General features: G+C 46.9%; 1 pseudogene; it reads left to right on the plus strand.

Moving 5' to 3' along the window:
* The first annotated feature begins 13,666 nt into the window (after positions 1-13,666).
* On the plus strand, positions 13,667-15,632 carry LOC110291940 (annotated as a pseudogene).
* The last annotated feature ends 1,201 nt before the right edge of the window (positions 15,633-16,833 follow it).

Consider the following 16,833-nt stretch of genomic DNA (forward strand, 5'->3'; position numbering starts at 1 on the left):
TTCTGAGCTGTGGATGACAGGAAAGTGAAATCTTAATCTTAACTCCACCTGCTCAGGAATAAGCAATGCGTTGCTAACCTGTCTGAAATGAAGTCACTCAACAGGGAATCAGGCTGTGAGTTCTGCTTTTCGTTGGACTTTTAAGCTTGTTGTCTTAGCCTGTTGTAGCTGCTGTAACAAACATCAGGATCTGGGTGCCTTCTAACAAGAGAAATTTATTTCTCACAGTTCTGAGGGGCTGAGCAGTACAAGATCAAGGGTCTGAGCCCTTACCTTGATGAAGGACAAGCAATCTCTCAGTATCTCTTGTTTAAGGTCCCAAACCCCAAATCATGACGATTCTGCCCTCATGATATATCACCTACCCAAAGCTCTGGCTTGACGACACCAGCATCTTGGTGGTTAGAATTTCAATGTGTGAATGTAGAGGTGGGGCAGCTACTTAGACTGTAGAGTCATAGCACATGTTGAATATCCACAGTCTTGCTTCAGTTTGTTGGCCATGCAGAGTCGGCTAAGAAAAAAAGCAACATCTAGTTTTTGGCAAGCTACTATCATAGTACATCTCCAATTCCAGTCCCATTAAACTGGGGCCATTATCATCTTCCTTTTCCATTATTGTAAGCCTCTTCTCAGGTAAGAGGCACTTATCTTCGCAATCTTTACTATAGTCAAATATCTGATCAAATGCTTAGACCATCTTCAGGTACTGCCACCCTACTCTGGGTCACCACATTTCTCCACTATTCACCAAACAACCACCTTCCTTGACTTTACATAATTGATTTTGTGCTGAATGATTCAGCAAGAGAATAGAGGGGCCAACAAAATTGATCAGTGGTTAAAGGTGTCTGCTGCCAAACCCGAGTTCAGTTCCCAGGACCGCCATGGTGGGAGACAAGAGGTGACTTTCACAAGTTGTTCTCTGATCTCCACATGCGTGCATTCCCCCCACCCAAATGAATAAAATATCCCAAAGTGCTTTCTCAGAAGTAAGTAGAAAGAGAAGAGAAAATTTTCTATTTAGCCAAAGGACTCTATTGTATCAAAAGTGATATTTGGGCCAGAAGGGAAAGGATGTGAATCAGAACTTAAGGACTGCCGCAGACAGCTTGGGGATACCCTGCAAACATCAGAGGCTCAGACCAGAAAGGCTTGGTTCTCTTGGTCACATTTAGCTCTTCATGTCTCTGCTGTAGGATTTTCCTTACACCACGACCCAGGCTGAAGGAACAAATTCTTGCTGGTATGCACTAACTTTGTGGATGGCTGTGGTGGTGTTTGACACGACGGCCAAGCTTCTGACTGGGAGTGACCAATGACACTCGAGTGTTAGTGACCAAACTTGACACCACTACGGTGAAGAAGTGGATGCTTCTACAGAGAGAGGAAGGACGCACAGAAAAAAACACATTGCCTTCCCTGAAGGAAACAGAGACATGGACACTTGACACTGTGGTAGAAGAAAGTGCCTGTCCCCTCTAACGCTGCCTGGTAGTGAGGTGGGAAAGAAAACATGGCGGAGGTGTAGTTCTTAAACCAGGAGGGTATTTTGGGGTCTTGCAGAGAGAAAGGTTTTGGGTGAAAAAATAGAAAAAGTTGACAATAAAGACTCCTGCTGGGGTCAGACAAAGGACCAATGGGAGCAGCTGGCTCTTCCTAAGGGAAGGAGCAACATTAGAAGCACAAAACCTTCCCACAGAGGCAAAAGCCAAGACTAATAACAGAGGTTTGCACAGCCCTCTCCCACTCCACTCTAAAGGGCTTTGTAGAATTGTATCAGGGTCATTTCCCAGAGGTGGACTCTCAGAGTGGCATTTTTTTTAGAGTAACAATTTATTTGTGGGACTGGAGAGATGGCTCAGCAGTTAAGAGCACTGACTGCTCTTCCGAAGGTTCTGAGTTCAAATCCCAGCAACCACATGGTGGCTCACAACCATCCGTAATGAGATCTGACTCCCTTTCCTGATGTGTCTGAAGACAGCTACAGTGTACTTACATATAAAATAAATAATAAATAAAATCTTTAAAAAAATTTATTTGTAACAGAAGAAGAAGGAAGCCACCGTTACTGGACTGTATGGATAAATGACTAGCCTGCAATTTATATTGGATTTCCCGCCAGGCTGGTGGTTAAAAACAGGTTCTGCAGTCTTATCTCCCATGTCTTTTGTGAGCAGTGGTGGCATGTGTTGTGTTTTCATATCTCAGTAAGCAATAACTGTTGGGTTTTCACTTGTTTGTGGGTATTTTTTTTCATCTTTAAAAATCGTATGTGCATTGATGTTTTGCCTGCTTGTATGACTATATGTGAGGGTGTCAGATCTTGGAGTTGTAGACAGTTGTGAGCTGCCGTGTGGGTGCTGGGAACTGAACCTGAGTCCTCTGAAAGAGCATCAATGCTCTTAACCGCTGAGCCGTCTCTCCAGTCACTGTTTGTTTTAACTGACTTCTAGGAAACCCACTGGAAGCAGAAGTTTCAATTCTTGCTATTTAAAAATGCATTCAGAAGCACTCTATACCCTCATGAGCACACGGCTGACTGGGAGCTGGGGCTGCTACCCAGGACCCACGGAGGCAGGGGGATTCCACCATTTAAAAAAACCCAGTGGTTTCTGTTGAATGCATGCTCCCCTCTTCATACCACTGTAAAGTCGAAACATCGAGTTGAACCATCACAAATCAGAAACTGTCTGTAACTGAATGCTCATTTTAAAAAAGATCCTTCAAGTAACAATTGGAGACACTTTGTACAAAAGCTAATGGCTAGAGCCCCAAAGTGTCATTATGAAAGTCATGAATCAGGGTTTGGCCTGTGGTTTCTCTGCATTGGACTAATTATTTGTTGTCATGAGGAGGACGCTGCTGAGACCAAATGTGGGTTTATGAGAATTTTGATTATCCTTGGGCGCCAGCCGCCCAAAGCCCGACTCTCCAAATACATCACATACTCTCAGGCACTAATGGTGTCAATGATGGTGGCAATTTGACCCGAGAAAATATTAATAACCAACACTGAGTGTGTGAGCAAGATGCAGGTGGATTGATACACTGGCTACTTTCCCTGCCACAGCCAGCTCTTGTTTAGCGTCGCTGTCACTGTTGACTCTATAGACTCAATGGCAGGATGCTGGCAGACAGCCTGGAGAGATCTTAAAGAGATTTGCAAACTGTAACTTTCCTTGCTTCTCTTTGTAAACACGGTGGCTTGTGGGTGTTTGCAGGAGGCTGTGTCTTAATTATAGACCTAAGCAAACACACCTGGATCTATAGGTTTGGATTTCAGAAGTTTCGATCAGGAAGCCAAGGTTATGGTATCTTACTGGATTCAGAGGTGTGTGTGTGTGTGTGTGTGTGTGTGTGTGTGTGTGGTATGTGTGTGGGGTGGGTGTATGTGTGTATGTATGTACGTATATATGCATGTGCATTTGTATGTGTGTATATATGTACACACGTGTGTGTTAATATTGACACAGGGTCTTACTACATAATACAAAGTGACCTCAAAATAATGTCCTTCTTCCCAATAACTGGAACGGAAGCTGTTCCTAAACTTGTTGCCTGTCCGTGTAATCTGCTCCCCTAAGAGGACTGCCTTGTCTGGTCTCAGTGGGAGAAGATGTGCCTAGCCCTGCAGAGACTTGATGCTCCAGGCTCAGGGGATACTCAGAGGGAGCCTCTACATATAGAGGAGAAGGGGAGGGAGATGGGTGAAGGGACTGTGTGAGGGGAAGGCCAAAAGGAGGGGTGCCAGTGATCAGGATGTAAAGTGGATAAATAATGGAAGAACAAAATCCAGTAAGATACCGTGATCCTGCCAGCCATGGCCGTGCCATCATTTTAATGAGAACTCGTATCGTGCCCCCACGCACACTCCCCTATCTCTGACTTGCTGATAGCATTGTTCCTGGTATTCTTGCTGACATTGACTTTTGACGTTATCTTCCATGAAGGTGAATGTTCTTCTAGTAGAGTTGCATGGCGGCTTTCTGCTGCGGGTCCAGGTTGGCTTTTAAGGCCTCATGTCAGCAAGCAGTGGTGAGGTCCCAAATACTGGCAATGCTGAGCAGGAGGGCATCCTCGCTGAGGCGCCATAGCTGGACAGGGCATCCTCGCTGTGGCGCCATAGCTGAACTCTGGCTTTAGTCCGCACCTTGTCTTGCAGTGGCCCACCAGTCAACCTCCCTTGTGGGTCGGTTCTGTATTGCAGTGGGTCAGAAGCCAATAGCAGGGCAGCAGCTGCAGGGGCATAGCTTGTGTGGTGTGGTTGGGAGGAGGGATGCTCTGTGGGGTATTGTTTCTCCAGTGAATGGCCCTATCCCCATTCAGATCTCCTTCAGCTCTGAGGCAGGACTTACTTAGGTCACTTTAAAGGCTCCGTTATCAAGGGTGGGAAGAGAGCCAGGGATCAACAGCTGTGTCCACCAATGGGGTGCAGGGGGCGCTTGCTCGAAGTTCTTCCTAGAAAAATGGGGTGCAGGATGCTGGGTGTTCCTCAGTAATCTCAGCAGCGCCCTCTCTCAGTCACCTTGCATGTTTCTCAGAAGGGCAGAAGGGCACAGTAGGTGAGAGTCCTCATGGTGGCAGCTTAAAGTCCCTCTACTAAGCTTAGTGTGTTCCAGGCCCTGTGCTGTGGGAAGCAGACACGCTTGCTATCTATCTCCCAAGCACACACTGAAGTCACAGGACAATCAGCGGAGGGGCTGGGTTCCTGTGCTGATCTCCCTGACATCACAACCCAAACCTGTAGCCAACTGGTCAAGTGCCTTCAGGCCTGGTGCTTTACAACTGGGGCCAAGCTTACTGCTTCTGGAAGTTTGCAGGAGAGGTGGCTCCCTCCCTCTCAAGGACCTGGTATGTTCCAGAGAAGACTGTGAGAGAACAACTGTTACAGGCCTTTGCTATTGGAGCCAAACCCTTCCCTCTCAGGACCTTAAACTTCTGCTCCTGTGCTCTGGAGACGCAGACCCTGGGATGCGGTGGGCTTCACTCCGGTCTCTGTGTGAGCCACGTCTCCTCAGAGGTACTTTCTGCCAGTTGAAAACCATCCCCACCCCGTCCTCATCCTCCCCCAACCCCTCCCCTCCAGGTTTCTTGTTTACTCAGCACCTCAGTTAGCGATATACTACTGCGATAGACATGTGGCCTTGGGGAAGAAAGGACTTAAAAAGCTTGTGTGTCTGATCATAATCCAAAACTGAAGGAAGCCAATGAGAAACACAAACAGGGCAGGAGCCTGGAGGCAGGAACTGAAGCAGAAACCGCAGATGAGTGCTGCCTAATGGCTGGCTTCCCATTGGCCCGCTGAGTCTGCCACTCAAGACCAGGGGTGCTCAGAAGCTCCTGCCCAGGAGTGGCTCTGTTCACAGTGAGTTGGACCTCTCACGTAATCAGGTTAATCTGTGGACTTGCCTACACGTACTCTGATAGAAGCGTTTCCTCGATCCAGGTTCCTCTATCTCAGAAACCACATCAAGATGTTCAGTATAATTACTAGCCATGCCATAGGTCACTCGCCTGAGTAGCTGTATGTAATTACTTACATATGTGCTGTATCATTCATTACATCATCATCGGACTCCTCAAGGACCAGGACTTAGTGTTGTGTTTTCCTTCATTGTGCCCTAGTCAAGTTGTAACAATAACACGTCCCGTGGCATCGAATTACACAGAAAAATAAAATCCATTGGGTCTATGCTGGGTGCCACACACCATATCCTCCCTCAGCGGGATATTCAGTCACACAATTCACCAATATTAATATCAAGTTGCAGGCAAGAATTCTAATGCACTTTGTGGGAAATCTGTTTTTAGTTTCCCTTGGTTTTGAGACCCCAGTAGTCCTTTTAGGAGATCCTGAGTGAGGAGGTAAAGGCTTTTCCATGGAGGGGGGGGGAGGGAGGGGAGGGGAAGGGGGAGGGGAGGAGGAGGGGAGGGGGAGAGGGAGGGAGAGGGAAAGAGAGAGAGAGAGAGAGAGAGGCTGGAATTCAAGGAGGATGAAGATATCAACTGTGGCACTGGGGAACTGAAGGTCAGCTTTGTAAGTAATTCAAGTCAAGCCTTCTAAGCGGTGATGGAGGAAGCGCCCAAGGCTGGATGGTTGATTTACTTCTGCATGACAAACCTGTGTGTTCTGAGCTGGAAAGTTTTTGCTATACATTTTAGGATGACTTAAATGTGAGATGGCTCAGTGGGTAAGAGCACCCGACTGCTCTTCCGAAGGTCCGGAGTTCAAATTCCAGCAACCACATGGTGGCTCACAACCATCTGTAATGAGATCTGACTCCCTCTTCTGGAGTGTCTGAAGACAGCTACAGTGTACTTACATATAATGAATAAATAAATCTTAAAAAAAAAAAAGAAAGAAAGAAAGAAATGCTTGAGGAAGAATCCAGGAGTGGAGTCATAGGGTAGAACTTTATGCCTATAGCATTTTTGGGGCACTCTTTCCTACCTGGAAATAGCAGCCTCTCTCTCATAGGCTGTTTTGCAGAGTAGCACTTGAGTGTACAGAGAACTTTTGAGTCCTCTCTGTAAGATACATTTTATGTCAGTATCTGTCTTTTTATCTGTGTGGCATGGTGGGTTTTTAACCTGGTTCCCCTGCCCCCACAAGTTTCTTTCGATTCAAAGTCACTCCTGTTGGAAAACAATTGTTTCCCACTCCTTGGAAAGCAATTAAAACAGAAAACACTGAGTCATCTAAGTCACCGTCTTCTCGCCCTTCCGTGGGCTCATAATCCCCGCAGAGGAAGTGATCGTGGTGGTTAAATGAGAGAGGAAAGCTCCAAGCCTTCCCGAAGTTGCTGCGTACAAACTGCGCTGACTTTCAACCCACTGTGCAACTTTTGAGCTCAGTCAAAAGACAAAGTTAGAGGGAATTTGGTTTCAGATCTGACTGGATTACAGATGCTACTCATAGATCAGGCCACCTCCATTCTACAAATAGGATAAAATCTCCCACCGGGCAGTGGTGGAACCGTAGGGTCCGTAATAGCAGAACCAGAAAGCGGAACAGTAGAAAGAGCCCCATCCGGCTGCTGCTTTGAGAGAGTGTTGAAGCCAGGGCACTTGCTTATTGCTGATTCGGGTAGACAGGAATTTCTTGCTCTCGGGAAAATCTGGTCTCTTTCTTTAAGGTTTAACTTTGATTCTACATCATTTAACAAGCAGCTACATTCTGGTTTGGTCCAATCTGTTGGGGCCAAATGCAGGAATCAGCTCAAAAGCAGTGGCCTCCCCTGATTTCTGTGAAACATTCACTGGTGGTTGACAGATTGGAATGGTAAAGGCCAGACCTTATTATAGAGTGGGAAGGCCATAGGTCTGAATGTTGGTAGGTCAATGTTCAATGGAAAAGCTGAACTTTTGTTCATTATGTAAATATTTCCAAGTATGAGATTCTTCATGACTACACTGACAACACATCTATTTTTTTAAAAAAATATTTTATCCATTTATTTTAAGTATATGAGAACACTGTAGCTGTCTTTGACACATCAGAAGAGGGCATCAGATCCCATTACAGATGGTTGTGAGCCACCATGTGGTTGCTGGGATTTGAACTCAGAACCTCTGGAAGAGCAGTCAATGCTATTAACCACTGAGCCATCTCTCCAGCCTATATATATATATATATATATATATACACACACACACACACACACATATATATATAATTTTAGGGAAGATTAAAATAGACAATTTATGTGATACAGCCTTTTGAATGGGCTCAATAAATTACAATATTTTCTCTTTTCCACAAATCATTATTTCATAGATTATAATACACATTTTCCATAATGTGTGTGCGTTCTATGTTTATTTTGTACAGATGTGTGTATGCCCCAAGAATGCAAGAGGTATCTAGCTTGGTCCCTTTCTACTTGGTTCCCTTGAGGTAGGTCTCTTGCACTGAGCCTGGGCCTCAGTGTTTTTTAGCTAGGGTGGCTGGCCAGCAAGCCTCCTGTCTCTGCCACTCAATGTTAAAGTGCACAAGACCATGCCCGGTTTTCATCTGAATGCTGGGATCCAAACTCAGGTCTTCACGCTTATGGAAAAAGTACACTTAGTCACTGAAGCCCACCTGCCCCATTTCTATGCTTTAAATACGCCATCAACGCATCCTCGGGAAGAAAAAGAAAGCATTGAGCAGAGAGGAAGGTGTGGAGGGTTGGAAGAGACGTCACATTCTAACCTGAAACTCACAGATACTAATCTTTTCATTATTAAACTCGTCACACGTGGGCAACATCAATCCTTTTTTTTTTTTTTTTTTTTCTCATTGCCCGAGAGGTTCCCACAGCCATTTTCTCTTCCAGAGGTGACCGGGGAAGGCAGGCAAGTTTTAATATCCACAAGCAAAACATAATTAAGGAGGTAAATCTCCTGTGCCCAGACGTGCCTCGTTCATTTCAGCGTCAGTCCGTAAAGTGGCTTTGAGACGTTGTTTGCAGCTTGGCATTATTTGGGGGTCATCAGGGCCTGCAGTCAGCTCTCCACAGTGTTTGCTGATCCGACTCACCTTGTTTGTGTTTGCTAAGAAGACCACAAAAGTGTCATCTTCTAGGCTCTTCTCTGGGCTGATGTGTGTTCTTTTGCTGTTTACCCATTGGCTGCTCAGTGCGAGCCACACAGAGAATCTGAATGTAACGTATAGACTCAGCATTTCAGGCTGATGGTTTTTTGTTGTGTTTGTTTGTTTGTTGAACTCATATAGCCCAGGCTGGCCTAAAGCTTCCTCTGTAACAGAATATGAGCTTGAACTCATGAGCCTTCTACCAAGTGCTAGGACTATAGGCATAGGCCACCACACCTGTCTGCCGTCAAACCCAGGGTCTCGTGCATGCCAGCCGGCACACTACCAACTAAGCAACACCCCAGCCCCAGTGCAAGGCGAAACTCTCGAGACTTGTGAACTCTGACCTCCCTAAAAGATGCTGATCCACTCTCTCTTATCCATCCCCACTTGTTATCCAAATCTTTTTTAGATCATAATATATTTTTTATTTCATTTCACTTAAAACGCCTTCCCTTTGACTCATTATACTAGCAATGATATGCATTAATTTGCAGTAGAGTCGATTGTAGATCTGTCTTGCAAAGTCTTTAATATCTCATGAGACAAGTGGAGTGGCCGCAAAGAATTGTAAATCTGAGATAGAAAAGGCACACTCTGGAGGTTCCAGGAAGTGACATTTTCCTGATTGCTGGTTGGAGGAATGCTGAGAATAACATTCTCATGTTTCTCTGTAACTCTGAGAACTCAGTTGTTCTGCTTCTTGCAAGGTCAGGCTGCTGTTTTCTCCAAGTACGTGTGACATGCTTTGGCTTAGAGTTCTCATTCACATTAGAGAAAGCGCACAGAGGAAAGGTACCAAGCTACTCTTTCCTCTGCCTGCCTGTCTGTCTCTGTCTCTGTCTCTGTCTCTGTCTCTCTATCTATGTGTCTGTCTGTCCGCCTTTCTGTCTTCCTGAACCAGTCTACCATCTACAGTGCTTACAGGGTCTCCTCTTAATGCCACTCACTGTCCCTGGCACTCACCTTCCCATAGTTGAAAACCCTGCAGGGATGAACACCCAAATAGGCATGGAGTGTCACTGTTTTATTTGAAAGGAGCTTTATAAAATCTCCACACGATTCACCACAACCAATTGTAAAAGCTCTTTGTGATATTTTACCCAAGAGATGCCACAAACAGCCTCATACTTTAATACACAGTAGCCCTAGGGATTTCTTTCTCACGTGGCTGGAAGGTCAGAGGTCATGAGACATTACTGCCAGCTCTTGTTACCTGGAGACAGAGTCTAAAGGTCAGATTGAGATGCACATGGTCCTGCAGTTCCAGAGGTGCTGTTCACTGTCAGCCCTGTCATCTCCCTTAGTCTCTTCCCCTGGTGCATCCCTTCTGCTCTGCCTTGATGTTCTGGAAGATCAAGTGGGCAGAGGCACACAGCAGATTGTATAACCTGACAACAAGGCCACTCAATGGTATGGTTATGGGGAAGGTTTTATCGCAGATATGAGAGAGAACAGCCAGAGGTGTCTGCATTGTCCAGAGTAGAAAGAGAAGCAAGTAAACTGAACATGGCTGGCAGACTGGGCCTAGCTAGGGGTTAGCTGCAAGAGAGGGGAAAAGAAGGGAGAGACTCGAGGAAGCGTGGCTGCATTCAGCAGAAGCAGGAGCCGAAAGGGGAGAAGTAGGACGAACAGATGGATTTTAAGAAGAGTAGCTGGGGCAGTTTGGGTTGAGGAGGAGGGAAGAAAAGCCATGATGCTAGCATGGACTTTTGAAGGGCTGAGAGTCACCAAATACACAGGTTAATGGAGAGCAACATGGCCCTTTAGCTAGAGGTAAGGCAATGACTCCTTTTGATAGGCAGGATTAGGACTCATAAGTTCCCAAGGGATGCTGGCTTTTATCTAACCATCAGAAATCCTCCTGTAGTCCAGGTTGAGCTGGGCCTATTTGATGAGTTAGCTGGGACTTCCCTTTTAGGGGTGTGTCCTTTGGACCTGACACTGATGAAATCCATCATGGGCTAAGGCAACTGACCAAGGACACCACATTCCACAGTGAACCTGTGCTTCACATGGGATATGCCTGTTCCTAAGCCTTGCAATCATGGAGAGTTGACATATTAACTACATGCAATCTTCTGGCTTAAGCATTGTGGTGCTTTGAATATGCTTGGCCCAGGGAGTGACACTATCAGGAGGCATGGCCTTCTTGGAGTAGGCATGGCATTGTTGGAGGAAGTGTATCACTGTGGGAGTGGGCTTGGAGACCCTCCTCCTAGCTGCCTGTGAGATGGCCTTTCCTGGCTGCAGTCAGGTCAAGAACTCTCAGGTCCTTCTCCAGCACCATGCCTGCCTGCATACTGTCACAGTTCCTGCATGATGATAATGGACTGAACCTCTGAACCCGTAAGCCAGCCCCAATTAAATGTTGTCCTTTAGAAAGAGAAACACTAGTCCATTGCTGGTGGGATTGCAAGCTGGTACAACCATTTTGGAAATCAGTCTGGGGGTTCCTCAGAAAATTGGACATAGTACTACCTGAGGATCCAGCAATACCTCTCCTGGGCATATATCCAGAAGATGTCCCAACCGGTAATAAGGACACATGCTCCACTATGTTCATAGCAGCCTTATTTATAGTAACCAGAAGCTGGAAAGAACCCAGATGTTCCTCAACGGAGTAATGGATACAGAAAATGTGGTATATCTACACAATGGAGTACTATTTAGCTATTAACAACAGCGACTTCATGAAATTCACAGGCAAATGGATGGAACTTGAAAATATCATCCTGAGTGAGGTAACTCAGTAACAAAAGAACACACATGGTATGTACTCACTGATAAGTGGATATTAGTCCAAAAGTTCGGAATACCCAAAATTCAATTCACAGACCATATGAAGCCTAAGAAGGAAGATCAAAATGTAGATGCTTCAGTGCCTCTCAGAAGGGCAAACAAAATACCCACAGGAGGAAATATGGAGACAAAGTGTGGAACAGAGACTGGAGGGAAGGCCATCCAGAGACTGTCCCACCTGGGGTGCCATCCCATATACAACCACCAAACCCAGATGTTATTGTGGAGGCCGGGAAGTGCTTGCTAATAGAAGCCTGATATGGCTGTCTCCTAAGAGGCTTTGCCAGAGCCTGACAAAGACAGAGGCAGAAGCTTGAAGCCAACCATTGGACTGATCTCGGAGGTCCCTGATGGAGGATTTGGAGAAGGGACTGAAGGAGCTGAAGGGTTTGCAGCCCCATGGAGGGAGCAACAGTGTCAACAGGCTAGACCCCCCCAGCTCCTAGTTACTGGACCACCAACCAAAGAATACGCATGGAGGGACCCATGGCTCCTGCCACCTATGTAGTAGAGGATGATGGCCTTGTTGGACATTAGTGGGAGGAGAGGCCCTTGGGTCTGAGGGTGTTTGATGCCCTAGTGTAGGGGAAAGCCAGGATGGAAGGACAGGAGTGGGTGGGTGGGTGAGAGAGCACTCTCATAGAGGCAGGGGAGGGGGTATAGGATAGGGGGTTTCTAAAGGGGAGACCTGGAAGGGGGAAAACATTTGAAATATAAATAAATAAAATATCCAATAAAGAGAGAGAGAGAGAGAGAGAGAGAGAGAGAGAGAGAGAGAGAGAGAGAGAGAAATGTTGTCCTTTATAAGACTTGCCTTGGTCATGGTGTCTCTTCTCAGCAATGGAAACCCTAACAAAGACAAACATCTAGAAGCAACCCAACCAGGCTGTGAAGCTGGATCCAACAGTTGGGTCAGGAACCACCTCACAAGCAGGACTTTGTAATGCAATGTTGGATAAAGTGACTCAACGACAGCCCCAGAGAGCAGGATGCTGACTGGCAGAGAACTGGTTAACTGTCTTGGAGGACATGTCTGGGGGAGCGGGTGAGGCTGTAGGACCAAGGTCATAAGTGAACTGGTTCAGGTTGAGACACTGTTTCCATCATCATCATCATCTTTATTCTCTATCCTGCTGATTGTGGTTTTAAATTCAGCAGCAGCTTCCCTTGCCATAACTAGCAATTACAAGCGCAAATTCACATTTGAGAGCCACACAGGTGCTGCTCAGGCGCTCAAGTGCTCTGCGGTCAATTGTATAACTTCTTTGTTGCAAGAGCTGAATTAGGTAGAATGCAATCAAAAAATAGCTTCAGGGTTTCTCCATCACTGTCTGAAAGCACACTTGACTCTCGTGTGTGTGTGTGTGTGTGTGTGTGTGTGTGTGTGTGTGTGTGTGTGTGTGTGTGTATGTGTGTGTGTTGGATGTCTTTCTTAATTGATCTCTACCTTTTAAAAAGGTTGTTTATTTTTCATTTTATGTGTATGAGGTTTTGCCTGTGTGTATGCATGTGTACTACATGTGTGCCTAATGTCTGCAGAGATCAGACTTGGGCATTGGATCCCCTGAAACTGGAGGTATGAATGGTTGTAAACCACATTGTGGGCACTGGGAGATGAAACCATGGAAGAGGAATGAGTGATCCTAACTACGGAGCCATCTCTCTGGCCCCTCTCTTAGTTTTTGAGATAAGATCTCTCTCTGAAGCTCACTAATTGGCTTGACTGGTTGACCAGCAGAGATACTGTCTCTGCTGCCCAAGCTCTGGGGTTAGAGCTACATGCCTCTGGTCTCAGCTTTTTATTTAGGTGTTGGGAATTGAAATAAGGCCATATTACCTACCCATCAATTAAAAACCAGTTTATGGACGTGTGGAGAGAGCGGGAAAACTGAGCTGGGGGTGGGGGGAGGAACAATGCTGGTTTCGGAAAGAATGAAGCAACTTTGGTAGCCCTGGCCGAACTACTGACGCAAGGCAAGGAAGTGCTTCCGCAGAGTGGCAGCAGTTCTGACAGGAAGGATGCTGGGAGAGACCCATCACACCTAAGGGGACGGCTATTGCTCTGGGTGACGACTCCTCAAAAGCTATTCACAGAATCGGTGCCTCTACCTCTGTCCTGCCCCAGGCAGCTCTGTCTCAGAACAGGGATTGCTTCCCCAGCTGCCCCTGGACCATGTCAGTGGGTAGAAGAGGAACGCTGTGAGACAAAGCGAGGAACCAGCTAAGTGACAGCTCAGAGCCCAGGAATACCAAGTCGCTGCAAAGCGTAGGCACCGCACCGTGAGGATGAGAGTGGTGAGCACTGCCGCTCCCTTCCATACCACCTCAGATGCCAACAGGGCTATTTCCACCTTTTCTGTTGTGGACTGTGGTATTTGGCCTGTTGCTGGTCCTCTCCCTTGTCACAGGGCTCAATCATGTTTGCCGTGGCTGAGGCTGCCATAGTGTTGGTGAATTGCTGATGGCAGACCGCAAAATGGGCTGCCTTCCTGTGGCACCGTCCTTGCTGACCACCTTCCAGTCAGCCGTGGCCATTCTGGGGGCACCAGCTGAGATCTACTGAGTTAGAACCCAGTATTGGTTCCTGGGGTGCTCCTACTTCCTGGAGCTCCCAATCCCTGCTCTCATCTTCATCCCTGTCTTCTACCGCCTGCATCTGACTGGCACCTATGAAGCCTATAAAGCCTATAAAGCAGTTCGGAAACTGGGCGTGGTGGCGCTCACCTTTAATCCCAGCATTTGGGAAGCAGGGGCAGGTGAATTTCTGAGTTCAAGGCCAGCCTAGTCTATAGAGTGAGTTCCAGGACAGCGAGGGCTACACAGAGAAATCCTGTCTCGAAAAACAAAACAAAACAAAGCACACACATACACACACACACACACACACACACACAATCGGTTCGGATCTGTGGGACTGTGACCTTCATCTTTCAGATGGTAATCTATGTGGGAGTTGCTCTCTCTGCACCATCCTTGGCCCTTAGTGCAGTGACTGGATTTGATTTATGGCTGTCAGTGCTGGCCCTAGGGATTGTCTGCAACATCTACACAGCACTGGGTGGGCTGGAGGCTGTCATCTGTGTCATCAGGCTGTGACAGATGTGTTCCAAACGCTGGTTGTGTTCCTAGGGCAGCTGGTGGTTATCATTGTAGGAGCAGCCAGAGTGGGTGGCTTGGGGCATGTATGGGAAGTGGCTCCACAGCATGGCCTCATCCCTGGGATTGAGCTGGATCCTGACCCCTTTGTGCGTCACACTTTCAGGACTTTGGCCTTTGGAGGAGTATTCCTGATGCTCTCCTCCTATGGACTGAATCAGGCTCAGGTGCAGCGCTACCTCGGTTCCCACTCAGAGACAGCTGCTGTGCTCTCCTGCTATGCAGGCTTCCCTTGCTGGCTAGTGGCCCTCTGTGTGAGCTGCCTCAATGGTCTGGTCATGTTTGCCTATCATAAGGAGTATAGCATAGGCCGCAGCAAGAGCAAGCAGCCTTTGACCTCTAGTTTGTCCTCTATTTTGGGATGGAGCTCCTGAAAGACACGCCAGGGCTGCCTGGGCTCTTTGTTGCCTGCCTCTTCAGTGGCTCTCTTTGCACTCACTTCACTGGCAACTGTCACGATGGAAGACCTGACCCAGACCTGGTTCCCTCAGTTGACTGAAACCCGGGCCATCATGCTTTCTCGAAGCCTTGCCTTTGCCTATGGGCTAGTTGGCCTGGGAATGGCCTCTATTTCTTCTCATCAGGGATCAGTGCTCCGGGCAGCACTCAGTATCTCTGGCATGGTTGGAGGGCCACTGTTGGGACTCTTCGGCCTTGGGATGTTCGTTTCATGTGCCACCCCTCTTGGTGCCATTGTGGGCCTGTTGACAGGATGCACCATGGCCTTCTGGATCGGCAGTGGGAGCACAGTAAGCAGGATGAGTTCTGCTGCGCCATCCCCTCCCCTTAATGGATCCAGCTCCTTCCTGCCCAGCAATCTGTCTCCACTGTGACCACCCTGATGCCTTCTACCCTGTCCAAGCCCACAGGACTGCAGCAGTTCTGTTCCCTGTCCTATGTACAGTGCGCACAACTCCACCACAGTCATTGTAGTGGGCCTGATAGTCTGTCTGCTCACTGCGGAATGCCGGGCCGGCCCCTAAACCCATCCCCCCACCCCCCACCTCCCGGCACCATTTACCCTGTGTTGCCAAAGCTCCTCCCATTCCTGTTCCTATCCCGCCAGAAGTTGCTTTGCTGGAGAAGCCACTATTAAAGTGTGTGTATCTCAAGGTAGGTTTTTGTTTTAATGCCTTATGGTTTCTGTCTCTTCGTTTCAACCCTATAGTGTTTCCGGCAACGTGTGCGCCTCGAACTTTGTATATTACCCGCACAAGGCTTGTAGGCATGATTTGTTCCTTTAGGCAAAAGCTATGCTAATAAACCTCCTTAAGATAAGTCTCTTTACAGCGGGGGTGGGGGGGGAGGTGGGGTGTTGTTGAAACAGCTGAGGGGCAATGCTGTTGGGTTTTGTAGGAGCCCCGGGGTTCTCTGGAGTATTTGCTAAATGTTTTCTAAATTATGAAAACAGATTTTGAAGTTAGTTCCTTCCACTTCATGTCCAGCCTAGGTTTCTAGGAGTTGATCTTTGACTGAAAGCCGTCCCTCATTAATATTCCTATCACCTGGATAATTTCAGAATCAGATAGTCTTCAGTTCTTCTGAAGTTTACCCCCACCCCACCCCCACCCCCTCTCACTTACTGAGAGGAGCAAAGAGAATCCAAACAGCCTGTCTAATGCTCTGCCAGGAAGTCTCCTCAGCCACACCACCCAGGTCTGTAGATGCATTTGTGTGTTGCTGTGTGTACATGGATGATGGAGGCCAGAGCACCACCAGGTCTCTCCCTCTTCCCCTCCCCCACCACCTCCCCATCTCTCCATGTCTCTGTCTCTCTCTGTCTACTGGAATAAACAATTTATTTTGGCTTATAGTTCCAGAGGGGGAATCCATAGCGGAGAGGTAGGCATAGCAGCTTATTATGATTTTTTTGAGACACTGAACTAGAACTCCCCAAGCTGGGAATTGAACTCAGGACGTCTGGAAAAGCAGTCAGTGCTCTTATCTGCTGAGCCATCTCTGCAGCCCCTGTTTTGTTTTGTTTTTGTTTTGTTTTGTTTGTTCATTCATTTTTTTGGTGGTTCATAACAATCTGTAATGGGATTTGATGCCCTCTTCTGGTGTGCCTAGAGACAGTGACAGTGTACTTACATACATAAAATAAATAAATAAATAATTCTTTAAAAGAAAAGAAAGAAGGAAATAGAAATAAAAGTAACTTTCAGATCATTATCTAAAAGCAAAAACGACACAAAAAACAAACAAAAACAGGGTACAATGAAAACAGGAATGCTGGCATTCCTCCTTTTTGAGCAAAAAAATTACACATTCTTAATTATACTTGTGGTTTTTGTTTT

This window comes from Mus caroli, chromosome 3, assembly GCF_900094665.2.
Source record: "Mus caroli chromosome 3, CAROLI_EIJ_v1.1, whole genome shotgun sequence".
Taxonomy (NCBI): Eukaryota; Metazoa; Chordata; class Mammalia; order Rodentia; family Muridae; genus Mus; species Mus caroli.